Below are 13261 nucleotides of genomic sequence, written 5' to 3' on the forward strand. Positions count from 1 at the left end.
CAGCAACAAAATCAAGCACACACAGATGCACAGAAATGCATATGCTTGTGTACATATGCAAGCGTACAGTTCATATACAGTCATTTATATTTGCAAATTTTGCCCACAATCTTATGTATTAGGCGGACTTTACTTTACTGGGGTTGATTCTTTATTTCATCTATTACCTGACTCTATTTAGAACAATCAAAAAAACTGTCTTTGCTTCTTAGACAGAGAGTGTGAGAGACTGAGAGAGTTGCTTTGAGGTCAGCAGAGGATCTCATCCAGCTAACCTTAACCTGCTCCAGCCTCACATGGATTTCACACGAATGTTATAAGCCTTACACAGATCGCTTCTCACGACAACCCCCCACACCGACTTTCACAGAGACTTAATAAGTCGTAAAACTCCATTTCCCCTCCCATCCCATCTGCAGTTGTACAACACTGCATCTTATAAAACATTTACTGGAACTGTTTCCACTTTGTGTTCCTCAATTCTTCTCCTCTCTTCTCTTCTCTTCTCTTCTCTTCTCTTCTCTTCTCTTCTCTTCTCTTCTCTTCTCTTCTCTTCTCTTCTCTTCTCTCTTGAAACAGTAAAAAATTTCACATTTTCTCTGGTTCTTCTGGCATTTGTCCGTTCGCCTCGTCGGCTATCTCTAACTTGAACCTCCTGCCTGGGGTACTGGTGGGCTGACAGGTTTCATTTGGTGATGGCGAGGTGTGGATGAAAGGGGGGTGAAAGTTTGACTTTTAAATGTCAGGGGAGCCATGACAGTAGACAAGGGTGGCAAGGTCATCGCTGTCTGCTCCTCAGCTGTTCCTGTCACATTCAGGCAAGAAGCAAATACAGAATGCTATAATTGCCATTATAGTTGGAGAGTAACACATGCCAGGTGGTAACACAGGTTCAGTAACATGAATACTAACAAAAAACTTCCATACAGTAAGAGTTATTGGTTGTTTTCAGTGTTCCTCTCATCCATATTGGCTGTAAAGAGGTCCCTTTATTATGTGATTCCAGTGTAAAAGATGGGGGACAAATATAAGGCTTCAACGGTGTGTTATTCAAATCAAGTGGGTTTTTTAACATTCTGAACTTCAGAATTCATCCTTGTGTGTAACAATGACTGCCACAGGGTTTAACTGGCCTGTCTTGGCCTATTTAAGCCTTTCATCATTTTTTAATCAACACCATGACCTGCTTCTTTTTTGGTCTTTGACTCCTTAAAAAATTCATAGTTTCTGATAATAATAAAAAGAAACAAACAGTCTCTGGAAAGATGTTATTTTGAACAAATTTAGTCTTGTTCTCTATCGTAGCACCCACATACACTATAAAATAAAGTCAGTCTTTCCCACAGGTTGAGAATTTATTTATAGAGGTCTAAAGCTCCAAAATCCAACCCTTGAATATCAGATTTGCAGAACAGCTTAGTAATAATAAGCTAACTTCTGATTAGGGAAGTCAATTTTCCAGTTCAATTGCACAATAATTCATCATTTTGGCAGGCTTTTAAATCAATTGGCAGGTTCACCTGCCTTTTAAATCACCAGCCTTTTAAATCAATGCAGGAAATACACAGAAATCCATTTGGCTGAGATGGGCTACCCACTTATTCTGTTAATGGATCTATATATAGGTAAACCTGTATATGAGGAAAAAGTGAAAATAACTCATTATAACACATTATATGCATTTTTATTTTATTTTACATAATATTTGTATTTTAAAAGCTTTTCACATATGTAATGGAGCAGCGACACACTTGTGTCGTTTATTTTATCCCCCATTTATTGGGAGGTTTTTACTTTATAGTTTGATGACAGTGTGCTCTAGTGGTTTTGTTTCACTCTGAGTTTTATTAGTTTAGTTAAAACCTTTAAAGCCTTTTAATACTATATGAGGCCTTGTAACCAAGCAGATGACACGTAATAATTTTTTTCTTGTGTGTTTCTATCAGTTTTATTTTGTACTATTTACACTGTCACTGTGCATGTAAACTAAAATATGAGGCCATTATGCAAGTATTTGGAAGGGCGTGTGCTGTTCTGTGTGACAGAGTGCGGTGGTTTCCCCCCACAGTTTGCAGACAGAAAGTTATAGACTGAGCCATTTTCAGAGTAAGATAATTTTACAGCCTGCAAGCCTCCTTCTAACCTGTAATTACTTTAACAGTTTAATGTCACACAAGTCCCCCACAATGCTCTTTCCTACATGCTGCGCCTTCTTCATAATTCATGCCCTTTAATGGAATTTGGGGCAGCGAGAAAAACATGAGAGAAAAAAGCCTTGCAATGAATTTCCATTACACACATTTCCTTCAATATAAGCCATTCAGATCTCTTGTTCATTCACTCTCTTGCTTCTCCTACCCATGAATATTTTTATGTGTACATTATCAAATGTATCTATCCGCAGTATGTCAGTCTTCCTATCTACATGTCTGTTGTGTATCCGCTCCTCTGCGGTTTTGTAAAGTTCTTGTTATTCCACAGACTGTGCATTGACTGTATGACTTACATTAGTGCCATCGCAGCAATGGCCTATGTAGCATATTATGAGGAGCATATTATTTGATTGATAAAAGATGTCTTGTATTCAAAGTAAGTTTTACTGTGGGAAAAAATGTGTGGGGAAAGTCCCACATTTTAATCCGTTTTTTTTTTTTTTTTTTTCCAAATGCCTCAACCAATTTAAAATGTCTCATAGTTTGACCTGCACGTACTGTTTGCTTTTTAAAAACCTATTTATATATGGCTTCATAAATTATGATTTCTGTGTTTCTGGGCACAATTCATTTAAAACACATTGTGGATAAAAGCAGCCGAGTCTAAAAGGTATCAGACATCTGATAAAAGGTAACGGATGTCTCTCAAAATCCTTATGAAAATCCCTGACTTGTGAGTTTAAAGTAATGATAAGTTAAAAATATTTTGCTTTTGCTGTGATGCAAAAAGAAATGTGTGTATATGGTAATATGGTAGAAAAGTGAAATAGGTCAGATGGGGAAAATAAGAAATTCCAGGAAGCCTCGGTTCTGCATAAGAAATCTAAAACCTGCCATCAATAGCTGGACAAAGCCTGAAATAGTGATTATCTGTTCACTGTGAAGATCCATGTATGTATTCTTTTCAACTGTTGATTACAAATAAGAGAAAATTGCCTAAAAATAAACTACACTGAGTAGGATCTAACTTACATTCTTCTTCATTCATTCAGTCATATAGTAGAAATACATTTCCCCCTGAGTCTACAGTAATTAGCATATCACCGGAGGTCATCACTAGGCCATATCATCCCTCAGCGGAATTACTAATCACATCCAGATAGACACTCAGTCCATCCAGAGCTGTGATTAAGGCTCCGACTAGTCAGCCAGTGCAGGGGGAGCCAGCCGAGCGCCTTGGCTGCAACAGTGACACAACGTTGGTGCAATGCAGGAAAAGTCTATTTTTGGAGGGGTTGAGCAACAGAGCTGACACCATGGCTGTTCCCACTCTTACTCCCTAAATATCCATACACATCCCACCCAAAACTCTCAGCACCTCCATACCCAAACTGTACATCTACCCAATAACAAAGATTGGGAAACAGGTAGCTGCGATAGTGAGAATGTGTATGCGCTATTAGCAAGCATGAAATGTTTTGAGCACATCTGTGAACAATATGTATCTTTTCAGCATCTTTAACAACCTTAGTTGGGAGAAATGTTTTCCACAGCTCACAGGTGGAAACCACAACAAATATAACAGCAGGCAATTACAACCAAACAATTAATCACGCAAAACTAATTACATTCGTGTCGTCCTGTAGGAACAATAATTGGCCTGTTACATGCCAGGGCAATTACAGATCCAGTAAATGTAAGGTAATGTTATTTTAAATTTGAGCATGGTGTATCTATCACAAGTCAGTTTTAACAAAGAGAATCATGTATTTGAATAATCTGAATTAGTTACACCACCACTTGAAGGTTGTACCTGGATATCTGTGGAATATTTGGAATATCTGTGGACTGTATTAAGTTTGCAAATGTGAACAGTGATGGATTACCGGTACTGTGACAAGTAGACAATTATTTTTCAATTCTACTTTCCCAGTTTTTAGATATTTTTCATGATTTAAGCCACAGTGATTAGATGTATTTCAGTCAATTTGTCAGTAGGACATCCTTTCATTTCCCTGACAGCTAATATTTTGTCAAATGTGAGTGTTCACCAAAGACCAAAATCCTGAATAGCAGGGCCTTTTTTACAGCAGACATTTTGACTTGTCATAGCAGGAAAAGGTGTAATTAATACCATTAATGATGGCTCTGTCCCATTTACGTGTATAGGCCATGTCATGAGCCAGCATGCAAAATAGAAGTTCATTGGAACAAATCAAGCTAAATGGATTGCACCCTTATTAAAGGTAAAGTCAGCAATTCTAATCCAATACGTTTTTTTGTCAAATTCTGTGAATATATCCTCATGGTCCGCTAGCTGTCCCTTCTGTGTGTGAGTCTCCCGTCTCCATTATCCGTTGAATGCTGAGGGAGGGCTGGTGAACTGGAGAGAGAGAGAGAGAGGCCGTGGCCAATTCACAAAGAAAGTGTTTTCGCACGGAACAGATACGCTTCCATTTTATTAAATTTATCAATCCACACTGAATCTGACAGTCTCACAGAGACCCCCCGTGATTTTTTACATATCGAGTCTGTTTCTGTCACGTTAATGAAGCATAATCTGAGCAGGCAGCTGTTTAAATCACACAAATATCCCTCTGTATATGTGTTTTGAACTTACTAACCGTATCAATGAATCAATACATACAAACACGATTTCAATTTCTTCCCGTGGAGCCAACATGCAAACTATTTTGGTTCAGTAAATTTCTGCTGTCAGTCAGCCTGGTGAAGGTAGTTTGTCTGGCTGCTGTCCTCTCTCAGCTCCCCAAGAGCTGCAGCTGACAGAAAGCTGCTTCTGTGGACCGAGACGCTGAACGCAGGTCGACTGAGAAGTGGGGAGGCTGCAGAGAGTGTGGATGGACTGTTGTGGTCACATGAGATGAATTTTTTTCCTCTCAGGATATTGCGTGAGAGGAACAGAAGTGACTCTACAGCTGACGCATCGCTCTGGATTTTGCTATATTTCTCTTTTAGTCGTTGCCTTGGCAATGCGCGTCCATGAATTTGGGGGGTGGAGCTTCTAAAGGAGCACAAAGGGAAGGGTGTATTTTTTGGGTGTTTAGTTCAAATATCAACAGTCTTTCTCCAGAATGACTGACTCTACCTTTAATAATATTAATGGCACCTGTGATTTTCCTTTTATGGCTGCTGTGAAAAAGATCTATTAGCGACACTCTTAGATTCTGCTGGGACTCTTAATTAGTGATTAATTAAAATCAAGTGCATTGGAAAGGTCAACCTGCACCATATGTTAAATACACGTAGACCTTGCTAATTTCTTTTGTAAGACACAGATTCACTGTATATCGAAGATTTTTTCAATACAGTCAGTAATTGCCACATTGATCACCAGGGAACATTTCCACCTCGCTCTCACCCTGTGTTTCTTGTCCATTTCTCCACAAACAACTGTCAAATAAAGACCAAAAACGAAAAAATCTTCAAAATCAGTGTTATCTACAGAGTCTAAGAGCTGTCACCTTTGAGCATTGTTGCTATGGTGACTAAAGTGATGATTGGTGAGGGCATTAACGAGCCCTTTGATTTTTTAGATTTGATACAATGCAGCCTCACTTGTTAGCACTGAAATTCTATAACACCCTAACTGACATACTCCCAAAGTCACCTGCTTTCCAGATCCATTCGCCTCCGCTGGGTGTGCGAGTGCGCCCTGGGTACAAAGCTCTCATTGAAATGTGCAATACAGCATCTAATTGGTCCTATTTACACTCTGATGGCAGCAGATAAAAAGCACAATGCTGGAAATTGACAGAACATCTGATAATTATTGTGAGCTTACCCTTTGCACATGTGCATTCATACTGGTATATCTGTGACAGTTTGAGGATGATGAGGCAGGTCAGTTTGGGCACAGTGTGTGACCCTAATCAGTGCATTTGTCCCTGCAGTGCATTTGTTTCCATGAATTCCTTTGATGGGGAAGAAAATTTTATAATAGCTTCACTGCATAATCACTGTATATACATATGCCTGTCTGTTTTCAGGGAGCACTGCTCTCAAAAATAAGATAGTGTTTGGGGTTGATGGCACATTTAATGTTTTACACACTTAGATGCTCATCTTTTCAGAAAAACGGTGAGAAAAGGATGACATGTTGTTGCTCCAGTTGTAAAGCTTTTGCAGTGTTATTTCATCAGATCACCTACATTCAAAGTCCAAAACAAAGAGTGGCTTCTCCATGTTTATCACTGGTTTGGGCACACCCCTGCACTCTCTGACGTCAAGTGGGAAATACCGACGCCTGCAATAAATCCTGCAGCTTTGTAACTCTTAATTAGTGCTTCATTGAAAGCAGGTGCATTGGAAAGGACCCAACTACATAGTTTGTAAAAAAAAAAAAAACATAACAAAACAAAAAAAAAAATGAATGTACAATGTTGTATGTAGATGTTTATATTTTTTGTAAATACTGTTGATTGTGTTAGTATGAATAGTACTAACATACTAAAGTAAGCTGTTTTTCTTACCTTTGTATTGCCAGTATCTGTGGCTTCCCTACAGTGTTTATCACATTGTGTGGACATGCCTCTGCAATTTGTGATGTCAAACGGGAAATACCAAGGACAGCAATAAATTCCTACATATCCTGCTCATATTTACGACTAGCTGGTTGATGTTTTTACCTCATGAGCAGTTCACTTTTTCACTGATCTCAAATTACCATTAAGGACACATAAATGGACAGGTCTCATTTTGTTTTGGTGATTTTTCTCAGGCAAGTATTAGGGTTAGCTACGTAGTATTTGAGCAATATAACCATATAAAGTGCTGGTACACTTTGTACTTACACCCTCAGTACTTTTGTGTATTGACAGGTTTCCAGTCAGAAATGACAGTATGTGTTTATTGTAGTAGACACAACATGGTATTTGCAGTGAGTTACAGTTGATTTCAGTATTGGCATTTTAAACTAGTAAAAGTGATATTTTCTCTGTCAATTTAATTGGATAATGAAGGTATTAGAGGGAAGAGCAGAGTTGATTGCACTAACTATTAGTGAGTCCCATCCTCACAGATGGTGTTAGTGGAGATTGCCTCGGGTTATGGACCATTGATATTTCAGTTCCATCCCATCTGTCCCTGCTCTCAGAAAACAAGTCTCATGAAGCAGTCAAAACAGATATCACCATTTAGAATGGTGGTGTTTAAGCAGACATTTATGATGCTTTTAAGCAGAGTGCCTGGCCTGCATTCTGATTTAGAAAATTTATGAGTGAGGGGCAGATTTAGTCTCCTTTCAGTTCAGATTTAGGCTCCTTTCAGCATTTCTGTGTTGCAATTGACAAAAACTAAACTGCTGTAAGAAACAACAATATAAGTCTAATCAAATCAGTCTCAAATTTATCTTAATGTCCTGAGGAACATTACACTTTTGCTTTTGATACTCACACATATAATATCACAGACTGTAAAATATAGGTTATTTAAGCAAAGCAAACTGAGTGCCATTTGTGGCCATGTGCTGTGGTGCTTTTGTGGTAAATACTGAGCTTACAGTAAGTACAACGTTGTATTTTAAGACAGAACGCAAATGTTGGTAATGTTGTAAAAAAGATTTTAAATAGATTAATGAAATAAAACACATTCAAAGGTAATCTTTATTGTTATAACAGGTGGTTGGTAATAATTATACTTAAAACTACCTCAATTGTATTAGAATTTTGCAGTCTTGCAAAATACATGTTCTTCAGAGTAATTCCACTTTTGGTTAACTGAAAACAATGTATGCAGCCTAGCTGTTATCATCTGAAAAGTGAAATAACTGACGTAAATATAACTTGTGGTAAGTATGACACTATTATTATTCCCTAAGCTGATCTAAGGCCTCATTTTCAAAAATCCTCTTCATGTTTGAACACAGCTTACTGTGAGTGAATGCATCCTTCACCACTGACAGTTGCTGCTTTGTTGTAATTCTGCATGTTTTTCTAATAAACTAAGTCCCTCCCTTCCTTTTGGTCTGCCTTAAAATCAAAGAGTCGAGAAAACCCTCTCCACTCAACAAGTGAGCATTTTTTTTGGGCACTTTAACATTCTTCACATTCTACAAATGGCCCTTGAAGCCTCTATGTCCCCATTAGATGTGGGAATCTAATTACAAATATCTGATTTGAAGGGGGAATGAGTTAACCTTTGCTGAAATGCCACTGCATAACCATCTGTGAATGGCAAGTAGGAGGACTGGGCCCAGGGCATTTCTACAGCGACACACAGTGATGGACAGCTGGCCTACCTCAAAGGAACAAAACGTGCACGAAGGCCCACTTTTCTCTCAATCTCAAGAGAGATTTGCTTTCCCATTTGAATGTAAATTTTGTGGAATTTTATATTAATTTAAATATTGAACAGCTGCACCACCAAATGCCTGCTGGTGTGAACGTTTTATTTAATTTGTACAACACTTAACTTTAACTGTGGTATAGAAATGTGGGCTAAGGTATTTGGCCAAACAGTAATTCCATTATGTGATTAAGCATTAATACACAGTACCACACAGTACTTATTTTCTTGTTACACCAAAGCTTACCTTAGATTCCTTTTCCAGGTTTTATGACCTAAAGAGTTACATAATGTCTGTTTTGTTTTGCAAAACACCTGGAGCTAAAGCAGTCACGCCACTGGCTGTGGGACCAGCTCTGTAATTTGACTGTAGAGGTTACTCAGCCTTCGTTCTCTGGACTATCGATCTGGAGATAAATGAGGAAAAGTACTCTGCTAACATGAAATTGTGAAATCGATATGTACTCGTTCTGCTTTGTAATCCGGCCCTTTCCACCTGATGCCCAGTCACAGAGCGCCATGTTGGACAACTAATATAATGGAAAAGGGCCTTCTGATTCAAATATGATATAATATTTTGTGGATAGAGAATATATTTGTCTCCTTACAAACAGGGGTCATGGATGATGATGGGTCAATCCTGTGCCATTATTTTATGGCAGTAATATGTTATTGTGTTGGCTTTCTGTGGGGCACATAGCGTTGTCACAAGGTCTCTGTGTCCCTGTAGCAGGGCTGCATTTCATCTTTAGTTTAATCTTCATCAATCTTACATTGTTCTGTCACAGCTGCACATTCACCCCTCCACCTCTTCTTCTCCTGCTTTTATGGTAAAAAAAATGATGAAAAAAGCCCCCTCATTGCCTATACCTCCTTTTTGTAAAAATGCTGTCATGTACATCCATTTCTACCCCTACCTCCTTGCTCCATTTGGGTTTCTCTCATTCTCTGTCACCCTCCTCTCCTGTTTTCTCTATCTTTCTTTTTTCCCTCTCTCCTCCAGTCTCTCGCTTTCTGTTGGGTTGCAGGATGAGTCGTGACAGCTCACCAGTGTTGAGTAGAGCAGGGGCCAACAGCCCCCAAAGCAGGGACTTAGATTATGCAATACTGCACGCATGCACACACACACACACACACACACACACACACACACACACAGGGACATACAGTGTATATTCTATTATTAGAGCACTGGCCCCATTTTCCATTTGTATGCGAGATGTCTGAAACGATATGATTTTTTTAAGGGTAAATCTGAGAGACAGATGGAGAGTTGAATTTTTTTTCTGCTGTATGTGTACATAATGAATAACAGGTGCTACAGTGCTTTCCTGCTGCTGTCTTGCTTAACCTTTGAAGCACCTTAAATTGAAATGCTCTCCCTGTTGCTGCCTAAACTGCCAAATCTGCCCCTCTATAGACACAAACTACCCACATCCCCCTAGAGAGCTGCATTTCTGTCTTCATTTTCCCCGCAAGCAGATTCCTCAACATTCAGTGCTCCTCCACCCTATTCATGAGTGCCTGTTGTAGCTGAAGGTGCAGGCTTACAGAGGCTGTGAGGTGGTTTGACTTTTGGCAGGAGTTGAGAGGCTGCTGACGTGTGTGTTGGGCAGGATGTGTGTAAGAAGCAGTGCTGGATCCTGTTTTTCAGACCGCAGCAACTGGAGCCTAGCCACAGCTATGGCTTTTAATGCAAAACACACACACACACACTCACTCACTCACACTCACACACACGCACATACACACATACACACACACACACACACAACCTTAGTACGCTAACCCCAACCTCGACACGTAACTTCCTTGCCAACACCACTTGCACACAAATGCGCAAATTGATATGCACATGCAAAGTCACTCAAACACATGCATGCAGACACAGACTGTCATGCATTCTGAATAACATTCAGTTTGATGATTTGTAGTTTTGAGGAGATTTTCCTTGTTATCTTCAGTAGATTTAAAAGACAGTATGACATTTACTCTTTTTGATGTGTGGTTTATAGGCAGGATTACAGACTCCATCTGGAGCCTGAAGCCGCTGGTGTAAGAACAGAGGAATGCATTATACCGCAGTAAGGGCATTGACATCCTGTATAACAAGTTTCTTGAAACAAACATGCCTTGAGAGGCCCTCTGCATGCTTTCACAGTCGCACACACACACACACACACACACCACCTATATGTCACACATATGCACACAAGTGCAGAGAAAAATAAGATGGCATTTGTTGTGCGGTTTGAAATTTCATGGTTCACTGGCGTGCAAGCAGACACTAGAGACAGACAGAGGGTGTGCTTAGAGTAGCAAAAACAAAAAACAAACTGACAGGGCAGCAACAGTGCTTGCGTTGTTATGACGAAGGAGGGATATAATAGAGACAAACACACATTACTTAGGAAAAGAAAAGAAAAGTTGGGGCGGAAGATGGATTTAAGAGGAGGAAATGAGTGGAATTACTTATGTCAACACTTTGCCCACATTACTATACAGGCTCTCTGTGTGAGTAAGTGTACTTGTATGAATATGCAAATTGTACATGTGTAGACGTGTTCTTCTCTGAATGAAGTGGAGGAGCATGTGGTAAGAGGATCAATAGGTTTAGCTGACTGGATACTGAAGAAGCAGGCACACCTCTTACATAGGGTCAGGACATCCCACTGACTAGAGCACCGAGGGAGGGAGGGAGGGTGAGAGAGACGAGCGAGACGGAGAGAAGGGGAGATACTGAAGAGACACTTAACTGTTTTTCTTCCTCTTCCCATTTCCTTATTTCCCTCCCTGGGAGGTTGTGAAAGGGCAGAACAGAGAGAGAGAGAGACGCAAAGTAAGAGAGACAAAGGGGGCAAAGCTTGAGAGGATGAAAGCGAGTGTGAGTGTGTGAGTGACTCTGTGTGTAACATGCTCTGTCATGCTGGTGTGACTACCGCTGCCTCTCCAACCGGCGTCGTTGGCTGTCAGGAAAAGGAATGTTTTCCGGAGGAATGAGTCCCTGAACCGGTTCACCATGTGGATGTGGGACAGTAATTTCCAAACCTTTGCCGGAAGAATCCCACGGAAAAAAGAGCAGCGACCGGGGAGCTTAGCTGGTCCTGCTGGGTGGCCGCCTGTGTGCTCGCACTGCTGAGACTCTATAGCTGAAATTCCACACCGGGCTTAAGTCTGCTTCTAGTTCAGTTTTTTTTTTTTTTTTTTTTTTTTTTTTTTTTTAATCATCACATTTATTGGGATTTTTATTTGTCTTCTGGAACTCAGTGGATTTTATGGTGCTATATAGTTTGATTTTTAAGATTGCCTTGTTTGATTTAAGCCAGCGCTTTTTGCTGTGATGCCCTAGGACCAAACCAGTGAAGTCAGAAGTTCAAAGGTGGTTCTTTGCTGGAAGACAGGTCTGAATGGGTGCATCACAGCAGTGGACTGCAGTATGGAACACTACATATTGTGCTGGGGCCTACGGATACTGTGGGGCAGTGTCTGTAGATAGATAGCTAGACAGAGGGGCACAAAGGGTGAAAGGCAGAGGATCAACACAGCCTCGGTATGAAGCCTGGACAATGTCCAGGTGTACCCAGTGACAAGTCCATGATGCACCTCAGCCACTTTCCTTTTAGAAGGCACTCCTGGATATGGTGAGTATTGGTAGTGGTGATGGTTTCTGTTAGCGTAAATGTGCATGTGAATGTTTACTTTTTGTATTTTTTTAAAATCTTTTTTTTGTGCGTTTACTGCTGTTGCTTAATATGTACATAAAAAAGGATGTGCATGAGTTTCTTTAAAATCCATAGAATGTCAGTTGGCGTGCACGTTCATTTGTGGGCGTGTGTGTGTGTTGTTTTTGTGGTACGGTAAGGGCTCCCCTAAGGCTAGCCCAGCCTAAGCCAGTGTAGTTTTTTCCCAGCTCAGCTCAGATGTATTCAGGGAAATTTATTGTTAAATGGGCCAGACATTTCCTGTCATTTTCTCCCACACTAAATGCTCAAGTTGATCCATAAACTGAGAGGGCTGGTCAGAAATAGCAAGCACACAGAGGTATTGTAACAGTGAGCTGGAGACTGCTTTTCAGGAGCAAAGAGATGGAAAAATATCTTGATAAAAGTGCTGTGTTGATGGGATTCTCTGCTGTCTTGTTTTGATTAGTCATACTTAGGCTGTGTATCTTATGGGAATAGTTGTCTCACAGCTACGTTCTAAGCTGGGAGGGACACCGAGGAGTCAGTGATGTCATCACAGTGGGCTGTTGGGATATGAACAATACAAATATTTCCAACATATTATGTTTTTCCAGTGTACTGACTCTTTAATGCTAATCAGGCCACAGATATTAAACCCATTCAACAAGTGGCAAGGTTAGTTATATTCCCATCTGTCAGACCAGTTTGTCAACTGTTTTTCTTGAGTCTTACTTTTCTTTGTGGTGTGACAGCACACATTCACACACATGCTACACTTTTTAAACTTCCGTATTCCATTGAGTCACAAACAGCCCTGGGCTGTTTGTGACTCAATGGCTCAATAATTAATTTAATTATGTTTAAAAGCTAAGCACAGGCATGTACACCTTATTTCAATCTTTTCATTTTCTGTCTCTTTACACTGGTGACGGTACATGTAAAGGCAGGAGGATGTGGAAAAAGGAGCTGTATATCAGATGTCGGTGCAATCTACAGTATGTGGCACAAATTGTACTTATCAATAGACCATTGATTCATCTGATACATCTGCTCATATTGCCAAGGATGTGCCTGATAATCCCATTAAATAGGTTTTAATGTTGAATTTACCATCACATATCG

The 13261-nt window shown here is 40.0% G+C and overlaps 1 protein-coding gene across 3 annotated transcripts in view; it reads left to right on the forward strand.

The window, feature by feature from the left end:
• pde4d (phosphodiesterase 4D, cAMP-specific) overlaps positions 1-13261 on the forward strand; it is a 148898-nt gene that overhangs the window by 80858 nt on the left and 54779 nt on the right. The window contains exon 1 of one of the 3 annotated variants that reach the window (XM_042421065.1): positions 12076-12097. The exons of the other annotated variants lie outside the window; for them this stretch is intronic. The gene's annotated coding sequence lies outside the window, so the exon portion shown is untranslated. Of the gene's footprint in view, positions 1-12075; positions 12098-13261 lie in introns of those variants that run through there. 3 annotated transcript variants of the gene reach the window in all.

This window comes from Thunnus maccoyii, chromosome 9, assembly GCF_910596095.1.
Source record: "Thunnus maccoyii chromosome 9, fThuMac1.1, whole genome shotgun sequence".
Taxonomy (NCBI): domain Eukaryota; kingdom Metazoa; phylum Chordata; class Actinopteri; order Scombriformes; family Scombridae; genus Thunnus; species Thunnus maccoyii.